The sequence below is a fragment of the Adiantum capillus-veneris genome, chromosome 4 (assembly GCF_014529385.1).
Source record: "Adiantum capillus-veneris isolate H3 chromosome 4, ASM1452938v2, whole genome shotgun sequence".
In the NCBI taxonomy this organism is placed as follows: domain Eukaryota; kingdom Viridiplantae; phylum Streptophyta; class Polypodiopsida; order Polypodiales; family Pteridaceae; genus Adiantum; species Adiantum capillus-veneris.
The window spans coordinates 58,450,390-58,469,963 of record NC_140934.1 but is presented as its reverse complement, the minus strand read 5'-3'; positions in this window follow the sequence as shown (position 1 = coordinate 58,469,963).

Genomic DNA, 19,574 nt, shown 5'->3' with positions numbered 1-19,574 from the left:
ATAGCAACTTTGTGGTGTTATCGGATGTATATCGTTGCGTGCACTTTGTGTTGCGCATAAATTATTCATTGCATACATAGTGTTTAGAATGTAATTAGTATGTACATTGTTGATGGGGTCGACATGATTCCGTGCTTTATAAGGTGAAAGGTGCTATGATGTGTATGCCAAGTCGGACATCAAGGTGTCAGCTAGCTTGAAGGTTTTATGTGTTCAAAGGGAGGTGCATGGCAGGTTGAGGGTCGAGCATCCTAGCAAGTTTGAAGCGGCACGGCCATGACGCTCATCATTTTTCGACAGAAATATCCTTGGATGAGAATCATCACAGGGGTTGGCTTTTGAAAGGGACGGAATCATGACCATGCACGAGCTTAAGAGGTGGGCAAGGGGGTTCCGAGCTCGACATGACAGCGATCGAAGGGACCTCTTCGCGTGGGAAAGTAGTCCACACAATGATTTTTTTAATAAGGTAAAGATAGGAGTTGCTGGGAGTTTAGAAAGGAAAACGAATTCAGTTGCATGGGGAGGTGGCCAAACTACGTGACAAGTGCAGGTCCGGCATGGAAGGGAACCCGAAAGCAGTCAGTTGCATATGAATTGCAGATGGGGGCGCCGTCTGGGGGTTTGCATGGATTCACGTGGGTAGCCAGCGTTACAGTGGAACCTCCAAAGAAGTGGAGGGGGGTGGCATGCAAAGGGGGCGGCAGTTGAGGGCCAAAGAGGAGTTGAGGGCCGGTGAGCTGCCGTGGCACCACAAATCAAAGCGAGGAGAGATAGGGGGAGCGCCAAAAGGCTGTCCGTGAGCAGGTGGCGGCGCTTGGAGCAGTAGAAAGGCTGAACTGTCAACAGGTGCCATGAGCAGGAGACCAAGCCAGGGTGTCACTTGCTGCACCATGGGCATTGGGTTGCATGAGGAGGGATGTGGACTAAATTGAGGAAGGACTGAAGGCCTGCAGAAGACGGGTGGCGTCCAATGGATGGTGAAGGTGAAGAGGGCTGGATTGCAGGGGAAGGAGGGGGCGCAGCTTTCAAGGGTGACGGGCTGAGCCTGTTATACAAGGCCGGGTTAGGGGATGGTATGACAGAGCGCTCAAGAGCACAAGGGGGATGAAGCCATATAGGCAAAAAAGGCTGGAGCGGGTCGAGCTGGATAGCATAAGAACCAAGGATAGCCGTGAGCAAGGAGTCATAGAGGGCAGTGTGTGAAAGGTGAGGAAGGGACAATTAACCAGCACTGCATATAAAGAAGAGGAGGGTCTTGCCATGAACACGAGGAGAGAGGAACGACATATGACAAAGCATGGAGAACTGTCAAGCCGGGAGGTTGCCATTGGAGTTGTCGGAAGCATGATCTCGAGAGCAAGTTATTGTGTTGAATGGTGTCCATGTAAGGCCGAAAGCGTGTTGTGAGCAGAAGAAGGTGTCCATCATTGTACTTGTCTTGCTTTAAACCTACGAACGGAGCTTGATCGATCTCCATATGCTTGTTGTTTGAGTGACTCGTATACATCTTTTTTTCCTATCACTCTTGCTCTCTTTTCCAAAGGTGCCGGATATACATGTGTGCTTCTTAGGGATATCGGGCATGAGAGCTTTCTATGTGCATGTGATCGTGTGTCGAGTATGTGGGAGCTCTCTATTTGAATGTGGGGCAAGGTCAAAGGTCAAGGTGGTTGAGTGCATGCTGGGTGGTCGGGTCAGAGCAGTCAGGGATGATCAGGTGTGAGTCGGGCCAATAGTCTTTTGCGGATTTGGTGTCTATGTGTGTGATTCTGTGTGGGTAGGGGTGCGGAAGCTATCCTGGGCTATAGAGAGACATGCATATTGTGTGCCAGGTGTTGTTCCCATTTCCCCCTTTCCATCAGTGGTGCCCCCATGGAGGAGCTACTGATTGCTTCTCGGTGAAGTCAAAGATGGTGTCGCGGTTTGAAGAGCAGGATTTAACAAGAATGGCATGGTCAGGTTTCCCGACTTTTATAGGTGCTGAAGATGCTGAGGTTTGGCTGCAAGACTACGGCCTTTTTTTACTGGAAAATGCCTTGTCAAGAGAAGAGGGAGTGGCCCAAGCTTTCCCTCTCCCGGCTCGTGGAAAAGCAAAGGTATGGTACGAGGGCTTGCAGGCTTAAGAAAAACAGGATTGGAGCACATTGGAAGCGGAATTCCAAAGGCGATATGTGGCCAACACGCAGTGGAGTGAAGTGAAGCACATGATGGACAACCTAAAGCAAAGCCTTGACAGTGATTTTTGAGCATTCGTGTGGGAGTTCGAGGCCATATGGAGCAAGTTGGTTAAGATAACTGTTGTAGAGAATGTAGATTTTTTGAAGATGACCAAGTTTGTGGACTGCTTGCATGTAAAAGTGTGGGATAAAGTCGAGATAGATGGACCGTGCACGTACGAGGAGGCAATAGCCTATGCACAGAGCAGGACGAAGAAGGTTTTAAAGAAGCAACAGGCAAAGCAGGTTCTGGCGATTCCATTGGTGCCAAGGCCAATTGCTAGGGAAGAGCTTCAGGTAATCCGACCCTTTGTTGATGCACATGTGGTAGCAGCGGATAAGAGTGATGACAGAGTAGAGACGATACCGTGTGGGTCTATGAGGCCTCAGCAGTTGCAGAGAGGAGTCAACCGAGTACCGTCTGATGTGCTTGACCAAGTGACTTTTGAAAAGCAAGCAATGGAGAAGATACTTGAAGTGCCAAAGCCGGTGAGTTTTGTGGAGAAAGCCGAGGTGTATTCGAGCTATAGCAGTGCCTTGGATACGGACAGCACATGGGAAACTGTGAGGTCCCCACCCCGCCGTCTCCAATGGCGGATCTGATGGTGAACCCGGTGGCCACTAGATCTATTGCGGAAGCAAACAAAATGGTTCAGGGTTCGACTAGCGGACGATCTCTCATCACAAGGTGAGTCGAGTTCGAGCCTACTAGCAAGGAGATCTAGCTCCACCTCGCAGGGAAAGCGTACTTGAATTATCTAGCGATCCTAAGACCCACTTTCCAAGAGGGGAGAAACCCTGAGTGCTTTTTTCCCCATGTTTCAGAGGCACGTACCCTTGAGATTTCACCGCTCTAGGGGCAATGAGTAATTACTAATATCGAGGAAGCACTATGGGGACAGAGAGTTCCCGACCAATCAGCACCACCCATCTCGTAGGCATTGGCAACCTAAGCCAAGCCCCCACTTTCCACCCCCACACTCACAGTTCCTTGTGTGACCTAATTACTACCACAAAGGTTGTTCAACATAAACATTCCTTGTTTTAATTCCGAAGCACATTGTTCGTTAAGATAGCCCTTCAACCAGTATTGCAAACAACACCAAGACAGTATTCTAGTAAAAATTCTACTCAAACTTATTCATTAAAATTCCAATGTTCTCGAGGTACAACATCCCCCCTCCAGCGAAAGTTCACTCCTCCCGTTGTCGCCTAGCTGCCCATACAACTAGGTATGTCCACCGCATAGAAAGCACGTCATGGACACTCCCACCGCATAGAAAGTAAGACGTGGGTTCCCACCGCATAGAAAGCAAGTCGTGGGTATCCACCGCATAAAAAGCAAGTCGTGGATTCAAGATCCCTTTAACGAGGAACTCTGCCCCCTGTGATCAGTAGGGGGGTCAAGACTGATTCAACATTGGAAATAAAATGAACATGTCGAGCTAAATTTTCCCTAGCAGACATTCTTTTATATTGCAACCAGCATATCCATCAATCATTTTCTTCCTACTTTAGAACTTAATGTACAATGAATTCAATGCCGAGGTTTCCGTAGGATTTCTCCAATATGTTTGGGGATATTTTCATTCCTAACTAGACGTGTGCAATGTTAAATTAAACAGCTTGAATGAAATTATGACCTACCTCTTCCATTTCTTCGTCGATGGCCCGTGAGATGGCCGGTATTTGTTCCTCCATGGGAGCTTTTCCCTTTCCGTTCACCTTGCTCATTCCTGCCTCGTGGTCGTGGGCTCCACCAAAGCGAGTCCTCTTAACCGGGGCCATTTTAAACTCACTACTTTAAATAATTAACTTGGAGAAAAGAGCTAATGTCCGTAAGCGTCATAACAACCCAATAAATAGATTAGTAACATCAATTAATCCCTCCTATATGAGAGGTCTAGATTTTTCCATATAGCAATCATTATGGATGACACATAATCCTGTGGGAACCGGATCTAAAGATAATTACTCGGCTTACATGATTAAGAATAATAGGATTTCACTAATGGAATTACCAGAGAGATTAATTAAGTATGATTAATCTCTTTCCTAGCAACTAGATGATGCAGATTTATCTTATGCAATCATACAATGCAACACATGGAATCCCATCAAATCTACGTGTCAACATGGCTAGCATCAAGGTCTCAACCTACAACATGGTTTACGATTAAAACAAAAACACAACCATATCTATCATGAAACTCGTAGAGGAATGGTTTAGAACTTATTGAATCTGTGAAATTATCAATAATAGCATATGTGCATGAGAACATCCGAAGGAAGAAGAAAGATGGTATGAAGATAGAAAAAAACCATACACATGAGCCTCCTCGGCCAAGTGATCCGCTTGACATGCCACCACATTTTCACTATCTAGTAGAAGAAATATAAAGCTAGGGTGAACACAGTGGTGGTGATCTTGATAGAGAATATATTTCAACTAGGGATGCTACCAATGGCAGTGCTATGTTTTCAATGTGTCAGTAGATCTACCCACATAAGTCGCACCCCTCCAAGCCATTGATCAGGATCCATTTGGTTAGTGCGAGAGAAGGACCCCACCAAACAACAAATCACTTGGAGTGTCTTTTGATGCATAAGACCATACGTAATCTAAGATTGGATTCCAATGACTTTAGAATAGAAATTAGATAATAAATCATCATAAATTTACTAAAGGATTCTTTCTCGGTCGACCTTCCATAGTAGGTGATCTACATCAGCAAGAGGACTACAAGATATACGAGAACCACTCCAACAGTCCCAATTTTCACTATGTCGACATCCAAGTATACGAAGATTGTTCCACATCCAAAATGTGATCAATTATTGGGAATCAATTTCATTTAAACACCATACACTGACTTTGAGTTGTCTTTTTCACCTAGTGAAAAGGAAGCAAGTGGTTCAAAAGGCTTCACTGAAAGTGGGTGGCTACCCACTCTTTGACCAGTAGTGATGGAGGTGGTGGGTAAACCCTTGGATATCAAACCATGAGATGGACAGGACCTATGTGATTATGAGCATCACTCCGAGTCACCTTGATTAGAATCTGAAGCACCACCTTGCAGCTAACCTTTCTTGAGTGCACCCAACCACCAATCATAAATTACAAGTTTGACTCCATTAACCAAAATATACAATATGAATCATACACCCCAATAAAACTCAATAGTTGAGTACCTGTATAGTAGGCATTTTAGAATGCATGCAAAGTGCAAATGCTCCTCTCCTTTGTATGTAGCTCGTATGGTTGTCTTTTATCGCACATAAGCCTTTCAAATTGGTCTTGTCAAAACCCTGCATTGCCTCTTCAAGAGATAGACCATAATTACGTGTGTAGAGCTTCTTCACCATTGAGTTCTCAGCCTATGATCTTATCCAAAATCTCAATACACCCCTACACTTCAAGTATCAATAACATTCATTAGGAAAAAAATGGACTCTCCATGGGCCTTGTAAGAATCCCTAATTTAAAGGAAGCATGCCAAAATTAAGGGGGACAAAGGCTTTGAATGGGGCTATTTTGGTAGGGTCTCCTCCACCTTTGACCCCTAAAAAGGTAGGGGAAAGGGGGGTAACCATTTGAAAAGTAGGGGGGTAGGGGGTCTTCTCTCTCTAACTTTTTGGCCAACTTGTAAGTGGCCTCTTAACTCTCCCATGCCACCTAAGCAAATCCGTGGGTCAAAGAGGTCAAAAAAATGACGTTTTTCAAAAACTTAAAAGAAAAACTCTATTCCCTCCTAAAAAGTACCCCCAACATATACGCATAATAAAAAAAAGATTTTTCAGTTAAATTACTCAAAATTCAACATTTTTTGACTCCCTCCAAACTTTTAGGAAATTCCCCCCAAAATTGAAAACTTTCCCTCCTAATTTAAGCTCCTCTCCTACACCCATCCCCCTTGCACCTGCACCTGCTGCTGCACCTACACACCCATCTCTCCATCCTTCAAGCTCCATCTCTCCATCCTACAAGCTCTATCTCTCCATCCTTCAAGCTCCATCTCTCCATCCTACAATGCCTCTTGATGACGTGACCAATGTCCCAGCAAGCTCTTCACGCGGTAGGTCTCCAGGGCTTTTCCTACGCCTACCTCAAGAGTATGTTCCGACAAAGAAAACATGCTTGGGTACATTACCCTCAGCCAACGAATGCCGCGCTGAAGGGGAGAAGAATGTGGATCTCTAGACAGACGGATACTTGTATCCAAAGGATCCTTCTCTCAATGTTCATCCGTCTTTTACAAACATTCCATCACTGTTGCAATACGTTGGAAATGGAGAGCAAGGTTTGTTGGGCTACTGCAAGAGACTCAACAAACATGAGATTGCGCGGTCCGAGATCTACTTGCGTCATTGGCAGTTGCTCAATGGGAGTTTCCACAATCTTCAAGATCAGATGCAAACAGCTACTAGTGCGCTTGAGGAGGCAAAGAGAACCATCACAACCAAGGAAAATGTAATTAAAAAGCTTGAGGATACTCTTTCACACATGAAGAGTACTGCCATGGGAGGTAGGGTGAGGAAACGAGAGTTGTCCGAAATTCAGACTCTTGCACCATGTGGAGGTGCAAGAAAACGAAGGGTGACAGCTATGAGGTAACATGTTCTGTCCCTCATGTTGTTTAAGTCTAATACGGCTCATCATTGTTGTTTTGGGCAATAGGAACTTCGTCCAAGAAACGTGCGGCAGCGAGAATGCGGAAGCTAAGGCTACTTTACTTCGTTCTTTTTTCAACAAAGAGGATTTTATTGGGTTGCTTGATGCTCCACAGGAAAAACACTTGAAAGACGCAATCACTAAGAGAGTTCTTAGTGATTTTTCTAATATTGTCGCTGATCTAGATGTTCAGGATATTTGTGATGCTGTTGGGATTAGTACCAAGGGCTATCAAGCAATACATCAAGTGTTAAAAGATGCATTAAGAAGTCGAGGAGTCACGGAAAACCTATTCCCACTTCCTCACAGAGTGCAGATTGCCAAGAAGGTGTCAAATGAAGATGTTGTTCACCGATTAGGGGACTACTTGTATATTGAAGACACGATGCCTCTTCAGCCGCTCCGTAGCAAATCACAAAGAAGGAAGGGCCGCGGGAAGGGAAGCAGTGCTGTTTCTAATAGTGTGTTGCGGACCAAAGGGTTTGTTTACACCAAATTCAACAATATCTTTGTGGACTTGATACGATTGCAGCAATCCATGGTTGTTTTCTACAATTTGAGTGATGCAGGTTAGTTTAGAGTTGCCTACATGCTCTATCATGTGTCATAACAAGCATTCTAAGGCTTTATGTTGTTGGAAGTTCTTGAAGGCAAGCTTGTGTTCGTGCTGAAGTTGGATGAGTGTGTAATTGTTAAAGGGAGAAAGTTGGAGAGAATGAGCATCACGCTTATGAATGAAGCCCTAGCTTATGCCAAGCAATCTTGCAGTTTGAGTGAAGCGACAAAGCCCTCTTTTAGTGTGCAATCAGAGAAGGATATATGGTGGCTTAGTGCAATTGAAGTTCCGAAAGAGACACATGAAGTCCTTGCATGGATTTTCAGTAGAATCCCATGGGTCACAGAGGTCATTAAAGCTCAAATAAACGGTGAGAAGCTCATGGTTCCAGGACGTGGGGAGTTTGATGTTGAATGGCATTTAGGTGGTGATCTAAAGACCATAAAGTGCATGCTTGGATGCAAACAAGGTGCAAATTCTTTACTTCCCTGTCCATTCTGTACGAAAGGGCACAAGACAAGTCGAGCAACTCAAGTGGAAGGTCAGGACGAAGATAATGATGACCATATAAATAGGGAGTGGCAAACTTCGGTTCTTTCATGTGATATGCTGCAGGTGCCCAATAGGGATAGCAAAGATCCTGGGTGGAACCCCATAATTCCCTTCTCCCTCAACAATGTTCACTTTTGTACATTGCATGCGTTTATGCGAATATTTGATAGGATCCTAAAGCATCACATTGATTATGGTTTCACAATGAAGCCCCTTCAACGGTCAAAAGACTCCTTGCAGGGGGTGGAGACGCTCCTTAATGAGATTGGATGTCACCGATCAAGGGTGAACATTGTAGCAGAGACTTGTAGGGAGAAGACATGTGAGGTTGCACAGAAGGTTTCCATGAATGGAGCCAAGGCGCGTCGATTTTTCAAGAAGATGTCAAAGTCTCCAATGCAGGTATCCAAGGCAAGTGAGAAGCGGTGGGAGTTGTGGAAAGATTTGTGTTCATGCACGATGGACAAAGATCCCAATGTGGAGGCTGCTAACCAACGCAAGCTAGTATGGTCATTCTTTCAAAAGGTTGTGCAATTGATGAATCTTTCAAGCACCACCGTTGAGTAGCAAGAGGAGTTCAAGAAGGTGCTTTATGAATTCACAAAGGCCGCTAAGGACGGATGGTCTGAAAGCAAGATTACACACTACATGGTTTGTTTTAACGGACTTAATACATATGCAATGTTTGAAAATGCAACTTTTCTATTCGCTTATCTCCTTTTTGGTTGTTTTAGCACATTCTCTATGCGCATGGTGCATACTTCATGGACCGCTATGGTTCGCTTGATATATGGAGTACACAAGGCATGGAGAAGTCCCACTATCGAGCAAAAGGAGTCTACTTCAAGAATACTCGGCATGGTGGTGGTAGTTCACACTCCAACTACCTCCAAGAGATGTTTAACTGGTTTTTTAGGCACACGTTTGGGAGAACTCTTACTATTGAGAAAGCAAGAGAATCGATGTTAGCAAAGCAGTTACGCAACGCTTCCCGTATTGCAGCATCCGAGAAGTGGAAACGCTCGCGAGTGTCCCTGGGCCATGAAGCTTGGCGTGCAATTAAATATCGAAAAGGAAACGTTTGGGCGTCGCGTCAGCTGTCCGCATGATCCAGGTTTAGTTGTTAAATTCAATTGCTTTATTTGAGTTTCACTCAATTGGCCGCATAGTGTGAAAGGGCCCAAATCTCAAAAAATCCTATTTAAAGGTTGAGGGGCTCATTTTGTCATTTTCCCTACTAGGTGCTACCATGGCAAGAACAAAACAAATGGCTAGGATTGCATATCCAAAGGGGCCGGATGGCCAACGACTCAAAGTTACAGCAACAGAAGCTGGAACTTCACAAGCTCAAGGTGAAGTCCACACAGAAGAAGCTGGAGCTTCAAATCAGCATAGCCATTCCTCTACAGCAGCAAAAGAGAGACGGAAGCATCGCCTTGTTGTCTATTCATCAGACTCCAATGATTCTGATGGCAACAGGGAGGATGAGAGCGACCAGGAAAAAGAAACAAACAGCCAAAAGAAACCATCAGAAGGTTCCGAAGAGACGCAAACGGATGAAGATGCCCCATGGGTTGGCGTCCAAATACAAACTTATCAGGCTCACATGTCTATTGGGGGTAAGACACTTCCTAAAGGGAGTGGACCTACACCATCACATCCGGTCAATAGTGAAGAGCACGAATCAGATGGAGAGTGGGTGGAATTAGATTATGAGGTGTTGGAAGTGCCTATGCAGAAAAAAAAGAGAAAGAGCATCGTCTACAAGAAGAGGAAGCAAGCTGCCCCGACTCATGCCAAAAATGCACCTCCACGTCGACCTCAGAAGGTACGAAAGCGTAGTCGTGCTTTTGCGGAGATTCGACACTATCAAAAGAGCACCGAGCTCTTGATTCGGAGGGCCCCTTTTGCAAGGCTATGCAGGGAGGTTTTGCAATTGTACAACACTCAGTTTCGGATGGGCGCCGTGGCCATAGAGGCAGTCCAAGAGGCAGCAGAGCAATATTTAACTGGCATATTCGAGGATTCTAACCTCTGTGCCATCCATGCAAAGCGTGTAACCATTATGCCCAAGGATATGTAGCTTGCTCGCCGTTTGCGCCATGAGGAGTAGCTTGTAATTAGGAATCAACCTTTTTGTATTTACGGAACTCCAAGATTGGGAAGAATTTGAATACAAGCGTCTTTTGATTGTATATCCCACTATGTGCATTGTATTGGGAAGAATTTGAATATAAGCGTCTTTTATTGTATACCCCACTGCGCATTGTATTGTTTTAATTGTATACCATGAAATGTAGCACTGGTTCAAGTTTTGTCTACCTTCTATTGTATGTATGTAGCCATTAGCTTGTTATTGTGAAACATTGCCTACGTTTAGCACCTTGGCTAAGTGGGGCATGCACTTCCTGATGTATCCATGCTATGTGACTCACTATTGCATGCCAAAAACATCTACAAAGTGTTGAAAATGGCTTGGAATTCCCCCAAATTGGCTGCCACAAGGGCGCGCATTTGGGGCTTCCAGAGGCCTATGGATGGACATAATGCGCGCCCTTGTGGCAGCCTTTCCTAGTGCTTTCCAGACACTTTCCAGTGGTTTCTAGATAATTTTGACAAGCAATAAGTATGTTTTGTTTTCTTCAATGCTTCAATTAGCATAAATGCTGCTGGCAATCATCCCCCCTTAGTCCATGTCAGTCCTATACTCCAAAAAGGGCTTAGATATTGCCACAAAGTTTACTCTTGTGGTTTGTTAATACAACTTTAGGTATCTGGGGCAAGATGGGCTTAAGGTTACCTGGTCACTCTGTTTTGTAACTGGGTATGCTCCTATACTCCAAAAAGGGCTTAGATATTGCTACAGTTTACTCTTGTGGTTTGTTGATACAACTTTAGGTATCTGGGGCAAGATGGGCTTAAGGTTACCTGGGTATCCATGTCTTTCTCTTTTGCAACTGGGTATTAATGTCTTGTCACTCTGTTTTGTACCTGGGTATGCTCTTAGATGTGTCCAATTTCATCTGCCACAAGGGCGCGCATTTGCACAGTTCATCAGCTGATGGAAAGCCCCAATGCGCGCCCTTGTGGCAGCATATTTTAGGGACTGCCAAGACCTTTACTAGACACATACATAACTTTGGAAGCCTAGATATAAGAAAGTATGCATTTTTTAAATTTTAATGCCTGCCAGACCCTTTAGTAGTCATAGGAGAAATTATGGTGCTTCTCATACACAATGGAAGCCCAACATATAAGAAATTCAAAACCTTGCAAGAAAGAGAGTCATAGACAGCAAAAAGTAGTTTCATTAAAGAAATCAATGCTTTACATGATATCCGGCTTTTGCTTTAGGATCTTTCTAATTAAAATTTTCTAGCGCTTGGCCTTTTGGGGTGGCTCCCTGTGAAGTAAAGTGGTTGTGAGTTCTTGGGTGTCATTAACCCCTACAGCTTGGTTCATGCCGACATGGACAATAAGGCGCCCGCGAAAGTTTACACCGAAAGTGGATATTGCAAAATCTTTCTTTACAAGCACTACAAGGTTGGCCGTTTGGGCAAGTGTTGTTAAACACAATGCCTTGGAGAGTGAACGGAGAGCAAAAGTGTTGTAGCGACCATTGGGAGAGTAGTCGGCATGGACAAACACCACGACACCAGTGGGAAGTGTGCCGAGGTAGTCAGCAAGTGCCGCTTGAGGTCGGAACGGCGTCCTCCTCCCCCCTGACCGTTGCGCCCAGGCGTCAACCTCCAGAACATCCTGTAGAACATAGGTTTTCTCAGATATGGCACAAAATTATCATATAACATTAACAAAATCATTTGTAACAATCAAATGTAAGTGAGCATCTATACCTCTTGTCTACAATCCTCCTCATCGGCATACGGGTGCAAGTAAAGATCCACGCTTGACTTTCCCTTTGGATCAAGCAAAACAGGTGTTGCAGCAGGTGGTGGTGAATCCACTCTTGCGTGTTTAGCCAAACACATGGCTTGCACCGCCACAAACTCCTCCTCAGAGACCTTGGCCTACTCGGCCACTGCCACCTCAGCTTGTGCGATTGCCACTGTGTCCGCCAAAGTATTCCCCATGGGCAGTAGGAGATCATCGTCATGGGAGGTGGTGGTATCAAGATCAAACTTGCCATGGGCATTGAGGATGGCGAAACACTCATCCATGCGAAGCTCAAAGGATTTCTCCAGATCGTTCATAAACACAAACTCCTCCCCACCCACCACAATGGAGGAGAAGCGGGTAATCTCTAGCTCAGGGATGGCATCCCGAGTGGTGGTTCCTTCTAGCGGTCCGGAGGATGAACCGACTGATGGAGAGGCCTCCAAGAGGCCTTGAATCCCTACAGGGTAAGTCAAATAAGCGTCCTCTCCTCTGCGGATGAGTCAATGGCCGCGGGCTTGGGGTCCTTCACATCAGCCAATACCCTGCCGATCTGCAAGTGAGGTAGCACTACGTCAAGGCCTGTTGGGCACTCGTGAAGGAGGAAGATCATTATGGCCTGAATAGAGAAAAAAGTGTTTCCGATCCTTCCCTTACGCATTGCTTGCACATCATCAGCTTCAAGCCGCACATATTGTCCGGCGGGTTGTGCTATGGTGGCAAAGCGTGCAAGCCGCTGATGAAATGGCCTATCCCCTTGGTAGATGTGGTGGAGAAGGCCTTCAGGGACCCATTTCCCTGGCCGGTTTGGTAACTCAACAATGAATCTCCCCATGCACGTGGAAATGTATAAATAATGTGCTCAAGAGATTGAGAGTGGAGGGTCAAGGTGGTTTCCAAATCGGGTTGGGTTGTGAAAAATGCTTGAAGCTCAGGGCGATTTGCATGCCCAACCTCAGTAAGGAATGCATCTAAAGCACTAGTAGCAGCCATTTCTTCTCTTTGCATGATTGGGTATGCTAGGTCTCTCTACAATGCTGGGATGAAAATGGTGAAATGAGGAGGTGGTCCTCCTTATATAGACATATTCCATCTCGAAAAAAATAAAAAATATGCATTTAAAAAATAAATTTATACCACCTTAAAACTCAAGTACAAAATCAAGTACAACACCTTAAAACTTTTCAAAATCTTTAATAAAATATCCAATATATAAACGATTAAAGTTACAAGCCAATTCACTTAGACAAGATGATTTCGTCTGTAGCCCAATCTTTGTAAACAAGCATAGTGGCCTCCATCCGCCTTCCAATCTATACAACCAAAAATGGCCAATCAAAATACAAAAACCCACAAAAAATAAGAAAAGGTAGCTAAGCAAGCACAAAGCAGACCTTGCGTTGTTCTAGTTTGAAACTTGCATTACCGACATCCTCGAATCCCATTATGACAAAGTGTTCCCGAAGATTTGCAAGCGTCCAATGCGGATTCACTGCAACCACCTCCACCTCGTTATTGGGCATGCGGACACGAATTTCAAAGGATTGAATCTCTTCGACTGTCAGCTGCAAGGGTATCCATTTTCCACGTTTGTGCATCCACCTCTCATAGCTAAACCGTGCATACAAGGTGCACCTTGCTTTCAAATACCGAAGGCAAAGCTGTGTGGGGGACACATTGCACTTATAACGGTCACCATCATGCAAACCGTCAACATAGCCCCAATTGACACCTAGAATGGTGTCCATTGCATCTATGTCAACTTCTTTGCAAACAAACATTGTTGGTGTTTCTACAATCGGCAGAGAGCGGAATGCATGCACAAACAAATGAATGGGACAATGCCAACTGAGACCCACCGATCTGGTTGCCTTACCAAACTTTAGGGACCCTTGGAAATCTTGCAGCACCTTGCGCTTGAAAGAAAGCAAAGCCCAATGGTCTGGAGTTGGCCATTCTGCACTCTGCAATGAGGGTGTCTCCACGGCTTCTAACCTACCATAGCTTTGGCTTGACTTCGGCACCACGTACTTGTGGGAGTACATGAATATTCACTGCTCGGTAAGTTTTTTCGATGAAACATTAGGAAACATAAGCTCCCCAATGTGAGCATGCACAACCATGAACGTACCTGAGAGGCACTCAAGCGGCTGCTCCTCAACTAAGCTGGATGAAAAAACATCTTTACAAATGTCCTTAGTTAAACATAATGATCACATAAACATAAACATGACATATGCATGGGATAGCTAAACCATGAAAACTTACAATGAGGTGCAAATTGAGTTGAAGCTCTCTTGAGGTGGAGCTCAGCTGCACTGTAGACGTGTTGCACGATGGCCACCATTCCGGACTTTGTTTCTTTGAATGCCAATAGCCGGCCCTTCCAATGACATTCCAATACGCCTCAACACTGTATGCGATGAGGTCCAGTACGTGACGGTTGCATGTAGATCCATGCACCCTTCTTGAATACTTGTGGGATCCATACCCCCTCTGAGTCTTTTGTGTTGTGCAACACAATCTCCTCTATCTCTGTTTTGGGCCGTCTATGCGTGGACATGCTTGGGAAGTTGGGCTTAGGAAGGGATTTGAAAGAGTTGAGTACTGAGGGGAGGGTGAGGTGAGCTGCCTATGGTGGCTATGGTGGCTTTGACAGTGGAGATAGAGAAACAGGGGAGGAGTGAGAGGTAGAGAGGATAGTGGAGTTGTGGCCTATGGAGTGTGGGACTTTAAAGGGTTGATGGACATGTGAGAGAAGGGGGAGCTATGGAGAGAGAGGAAGAGAGTGGTGGAAAGCTTTTGGCTATGGTTGTCTTGACTGTAGAGAGAGAATGGGAGGAGGGAGAAGAGGGAGAGTGTGGGAGAGAAAAGTAATGAGGGAGAGAGAGAAAAGTGGATTTTGGGGGGAAAATTTGACTTTTTTAAGTTAGTTTATGTTTTGGAGGCAAATGGGTCAATTTTGATTGATGTCAAAATCTTCCAAAGTGGTGTCATATCAAGTGATGCCTATTCATAGGGGGTGCACATTAGGAAAAGTTTGGACTCAAAAAAGGACTTTTTGGCGTTAGAGAGAGAATGTTGTTTGACCAATAGAGTTTGAGTCACCACAACGGTAGCTCCAATTTATTTGATTTTTATCTCAAATTTTTGTGTTTTCAAAAACGAGTTGTGTTTTTATCTCAAATTTTTGTCGAATGTGCCCTAACTCACATTCAATGAGGCACACCTTTTGATGAACACTTTTCAAGCTACTACTTCTTGTGTAAAATAGTGAGCCTCTTTTCTTTTATCGTTTTTGCGTAGTGTCACTTCGCAGCTAATAGAAGCAGAGATGGAAGGAAGATGACCACGACGACCATCCGCCTCTGCTAAATTTGTGGAACTATTCAAGAGCTTTGACTTAGACCATGGTCGCTGGATGTCTACCACAGTCGCCATTGGTAGTTGGGTTCTGCTTCAAACAAGAAGAAGAAAACGGATGTCAAATGAATTCATCAACAGCTACAAAGGACGTGTGAAAGATTTTCGCTTGTCTCAAACGGGAAAGACAATGAAAGAGGTGCTCATTGAGCATGCATATATGCACTTCGAACTACGACTACAACAGTCACCTTTGGGGTTTCTTGCTCATAGACCAAACTGTGTGACTACTATATTGCTAAAAAGTCTTTAAAGATCCTTCAAGTTATTTTGTTGACTATTTCTTGTGACCATTCTCTTATCTTTTGTTTTTGCAGATATTTATCCTTCTAACAAAGAAGACTGGCAACCAGTTGAGTGCATAATTGGCATTTTTGATGCTTTTCATGCTTCGGTGGGAGAACTTATGTACAGAACTAGTGCGAGAAGATCTCTTGCAGAGAGGGGAGTTTTCTTTTACGACTACTTTTACAACGCCCCTTGCTCTGTCCATGGATTTGGCACTTTGAAACCTTTCCCTCTTCCCCAACAAGATTCCGCAAAGTGGCCAGTTCAAACTTCAGAAACCTCTGAGTGTTTTAAACTCAAGCTTCATCAGGAAATTTTGAAGTGTTTGCGACCAAACATTGCAAGCAGGCAAGTACGAGTCAGTCTATTTATGCCATTACATGTCTTTATAGATTTCTTCCACGATGAAGAGGTTAGAAAAACAGAAACCATGTTCATCTGCAAATCCCAAACTTGCCTTGATTTTTTGGATGATAATTGGGATGTCAGTGATTCTGAAGGCATTTTGTGCAAAGTTGACAAGCGCTCGGTTGTGTGCAAGTGTATGATAGCATCACAGAATTTTATAGTTTCTTTCTACTACATGAGGTGGCATCGAGTGAATGGTCAGTTGGTAGCTATGGATCAAGGTTTAAGTGACAATGCTTTTAATCCCTTGATTTCCATCGAGATATGGTTTTCAAATTATTTGCTTACAGTTGTGGTGGTCAAATCAAATGTCACTTTAAGACAGGTTTGAGAGGATCTGTTAAATGAGTCCGATCTCAATTTGCCTTCAAAATTTATTTTCAAGTGTAACATGCGAAAGGTACTAAGCTACATGTATTACTTTTATACGTTTATGTTTCTATCGTGCTCATGTATCCCAATGTCTTATCGCATACGTTGCATTGTAGGTACCTCACAGACAAGAAAATACAACTCTTTGTGCACAGATTACCAGCGACAGACTGGAAATAGTGAACTAACTGTACACAATGATTCAAATACTATTCTCAAAGATTACTCGACAAAGGCAGCTCTCTACATTACCAAACACCATTGGATCCTCACTCTCCCATTTTTTTGGAAAGCTGTACACAACATTTTTTAAACTTTGAACCATGATCAAAACAAAAGTCAAATTTCGATCCACTGCTTGTAATCAATTTGTCAAAAGTACATTTCATAATCTCTTTCTAATCTTGTGCGTGCGGTGATGTGGGGGCTGTTGGTTGAGGTTGAGGAGAGGTGGTGGCTTGGGGGTTTGGGGGCTCTGGAGCTGCTTCATGAGTAGGAGAGGTGCTGGGTGGGGGGTTTGGGGGCTCTAGAGCTGCTTCATGAGCATTAGAGGTGCTGGGTGGGGGTTTGAGGGTTCTGGAGCTGTTTCTTCAGGACGAGAGCTGGTGGGAGCTTGGGTTTGGGGAGGCATCTGGGAAAATATTGATATGTGCTTGTGTTGGTGTGGCAGACACGGGGTATCTTGTCGGCGGAGGCCTAGGCGTGGGCGTTGGTGCTGGCGGGATAAAAGCATCATGTGCTCCGTCTGGACGCATGGTCGCGCAATTGATCAAGTTTTCAATCATTCTGTTTCTAAACGAAGAAACATCAGCCTTTGAATAATTTGCCAAATTTCTTACCCTCGTTAAGAATATCATGTTTATTAACATAGCTTCTAACTTATTAAGATACAAATCTGTAAACGAGTGTCAAATGCTTACACTTCTACGACTTCCATCAAGCATGACCCCTAACAAAAATTTTGCATTGATTAAGACCCTCCATCCACAAGAGTAGGCATTGTCTTGCTTAGGGACTTTGCAACTAATAATCGTAAGATTCTCATATATCTGCTCTTGCGTTAAAGCTTCAAGAGCAGACACAAGCTTTCAAATAGATCTGTGCAAAATACAATTAAATTTCATAAGCAACTCTTAACAAAATTCTATGCGATGTCAAACAAAATACAAAACCTTACCTACGTACTTCACCATGAAATCCATGGGATGAATTAGCAAGGTAGCACCGGTTTCGTTCAAGGTGTAAGAGAACAAGACTCCAATGAGATCTGTTAAAAATAAACATAATCAAAACATATGTCATCACAACAAATTAGAGTTCAAGATAAAATAATTTCACTATTGAAAACATTGCGTACCCTTCATGATAAGCCAGAACAAAACATTTTACCGTATCCATGTTCACTGACTGGAACCAGTCAACTACTTCCACTAAAGATGTATCCTCGGCCGTCAAAACGAACGAGAGGTTCGAGTCAAGGATGGCGACATCATCTTGCATATTCCAAGGAAAATTTGAAACTACAAAACTGTAAAGATATTCGTGTCATACAAAATTGAATATATTAAAAGAATTTATTGTGAAAAAAAGAATAGCACGCATCAAAGCAAGCAATTGATGATTGAGTCTGTGAGTTCCCTCGTCCGGTTCTATAAAATTGCAATCTCGTGGGGGTGATAAGGAAAATACAGAATGCGTCCCCACACAGGAAGGCCAACATGAAAATAGGGAAACAACAATGACAAATCATCAGCATTGGCATCGTTGATGGCATCTGCCATTTGTTCCGCCATCATCTCAAGGCGTAACTGCTCCAATCTCTCACTATCGTCTTCTGTTGTGTCCCGCTCGGTGTTGAGATGGGTGTTGTATCGATGCATTTGTGTAGACACTTCATGAACTTTGACCTTGTCAATAGGTGGTATTCTAAGAATATTGTCCATCTTTCGGTCTGAAATACCGGCAGGCGGTATTATTTTGTCATACCTGAACCTGAGAAGGCGAAGTTTGTTGATTTCTCGCGGCATCAATGTTGTCCTATGGGCGTGGGCCGAGAGAATGTAGCTGTCCTGGAAAAGCTTTACAAAAAAATCCTCGGCGGCCTCGTGCAAGCATCCCATTGCACTTTGAGACCACCGGAAATTCAGGTTGTGTTGCTCGCAAATCTCGCGAACAACTCTCTGGAATGGCAGTCTAGGTATTGCCAATGAAATGTGCTTTTGGAGCTTACGAAGTTCGAGTAGAACGCTCCTATTCTGCTCGTATCTTCTTCTTCGCATTGTTACCCGTAACTGCAACATGGTCTTGCCCGGAATCACCTGCAATGTTGACGATTGCACTGTAGACGAGCTAGCCTGGCCCTGCGGACCAGACTGGCTAGGATAAACCTTCCTTACTGTTTTCTTTGTGCGGGCCATGACCCGAACGAGGAGAATGCAAGGAAATATGGAAATCTGGATGTGGGTGAAAAGGCAGAGTGACTAGAGACACTTCGGAAAAAACGATGAGAAAAAGGGGGGGGGGGGGGGGGGGGGGAGAGGGGGTGTTTATATTAGCGGAATAAGTATAATGAGAAGAGGCGGCTGCATTAATCATGACATTGTGAGGTATGACGGGAAGCGTGCGAGCATAATGATTACGTGCCACGTGGCACATCGGGACTCAAGCGATATTGGTGGTGCCGAAATTAGTGGCATTGCCTATTCGCGGGGTGGCACGACGAGGAAAGAAGCTCCCCAACGGGTTGCCCTAGCAACAACGGTATGTCGTGGCACAATGCGACGAGGCCGACCAAAGTACTCTAGACTGGTTGTATCGCGTTATGACGCGACAACAAGCTGTCGCACCAAAACACGATAGCGGTGCTTTTGTGGAGCGGTGGCACCAGTTTCGTGTTGTGGCGCAACCGTTCCACGGCAACTGACATGTAGCATAATCATCACGGCGACTGCATGATGCACGGGTGGCGCGACAAAAAGGCGTCGTGGCACAACGCGAGGAGGCGGACCTGAGTACTCTGGACTGGCCGTATCGCGTTATGACGCAACAACAAGTTGTCACGCCAAAACGCGATAGCGATGCTTTTCTAGTGTGGCGGCACCAGTTTCGCGTTGTGGCGTGACCGTTCCACGGTGGTTGACACGTGGCGTAATCATCACGGTGACTGCATGATGCATGCCGGCCTCATGAT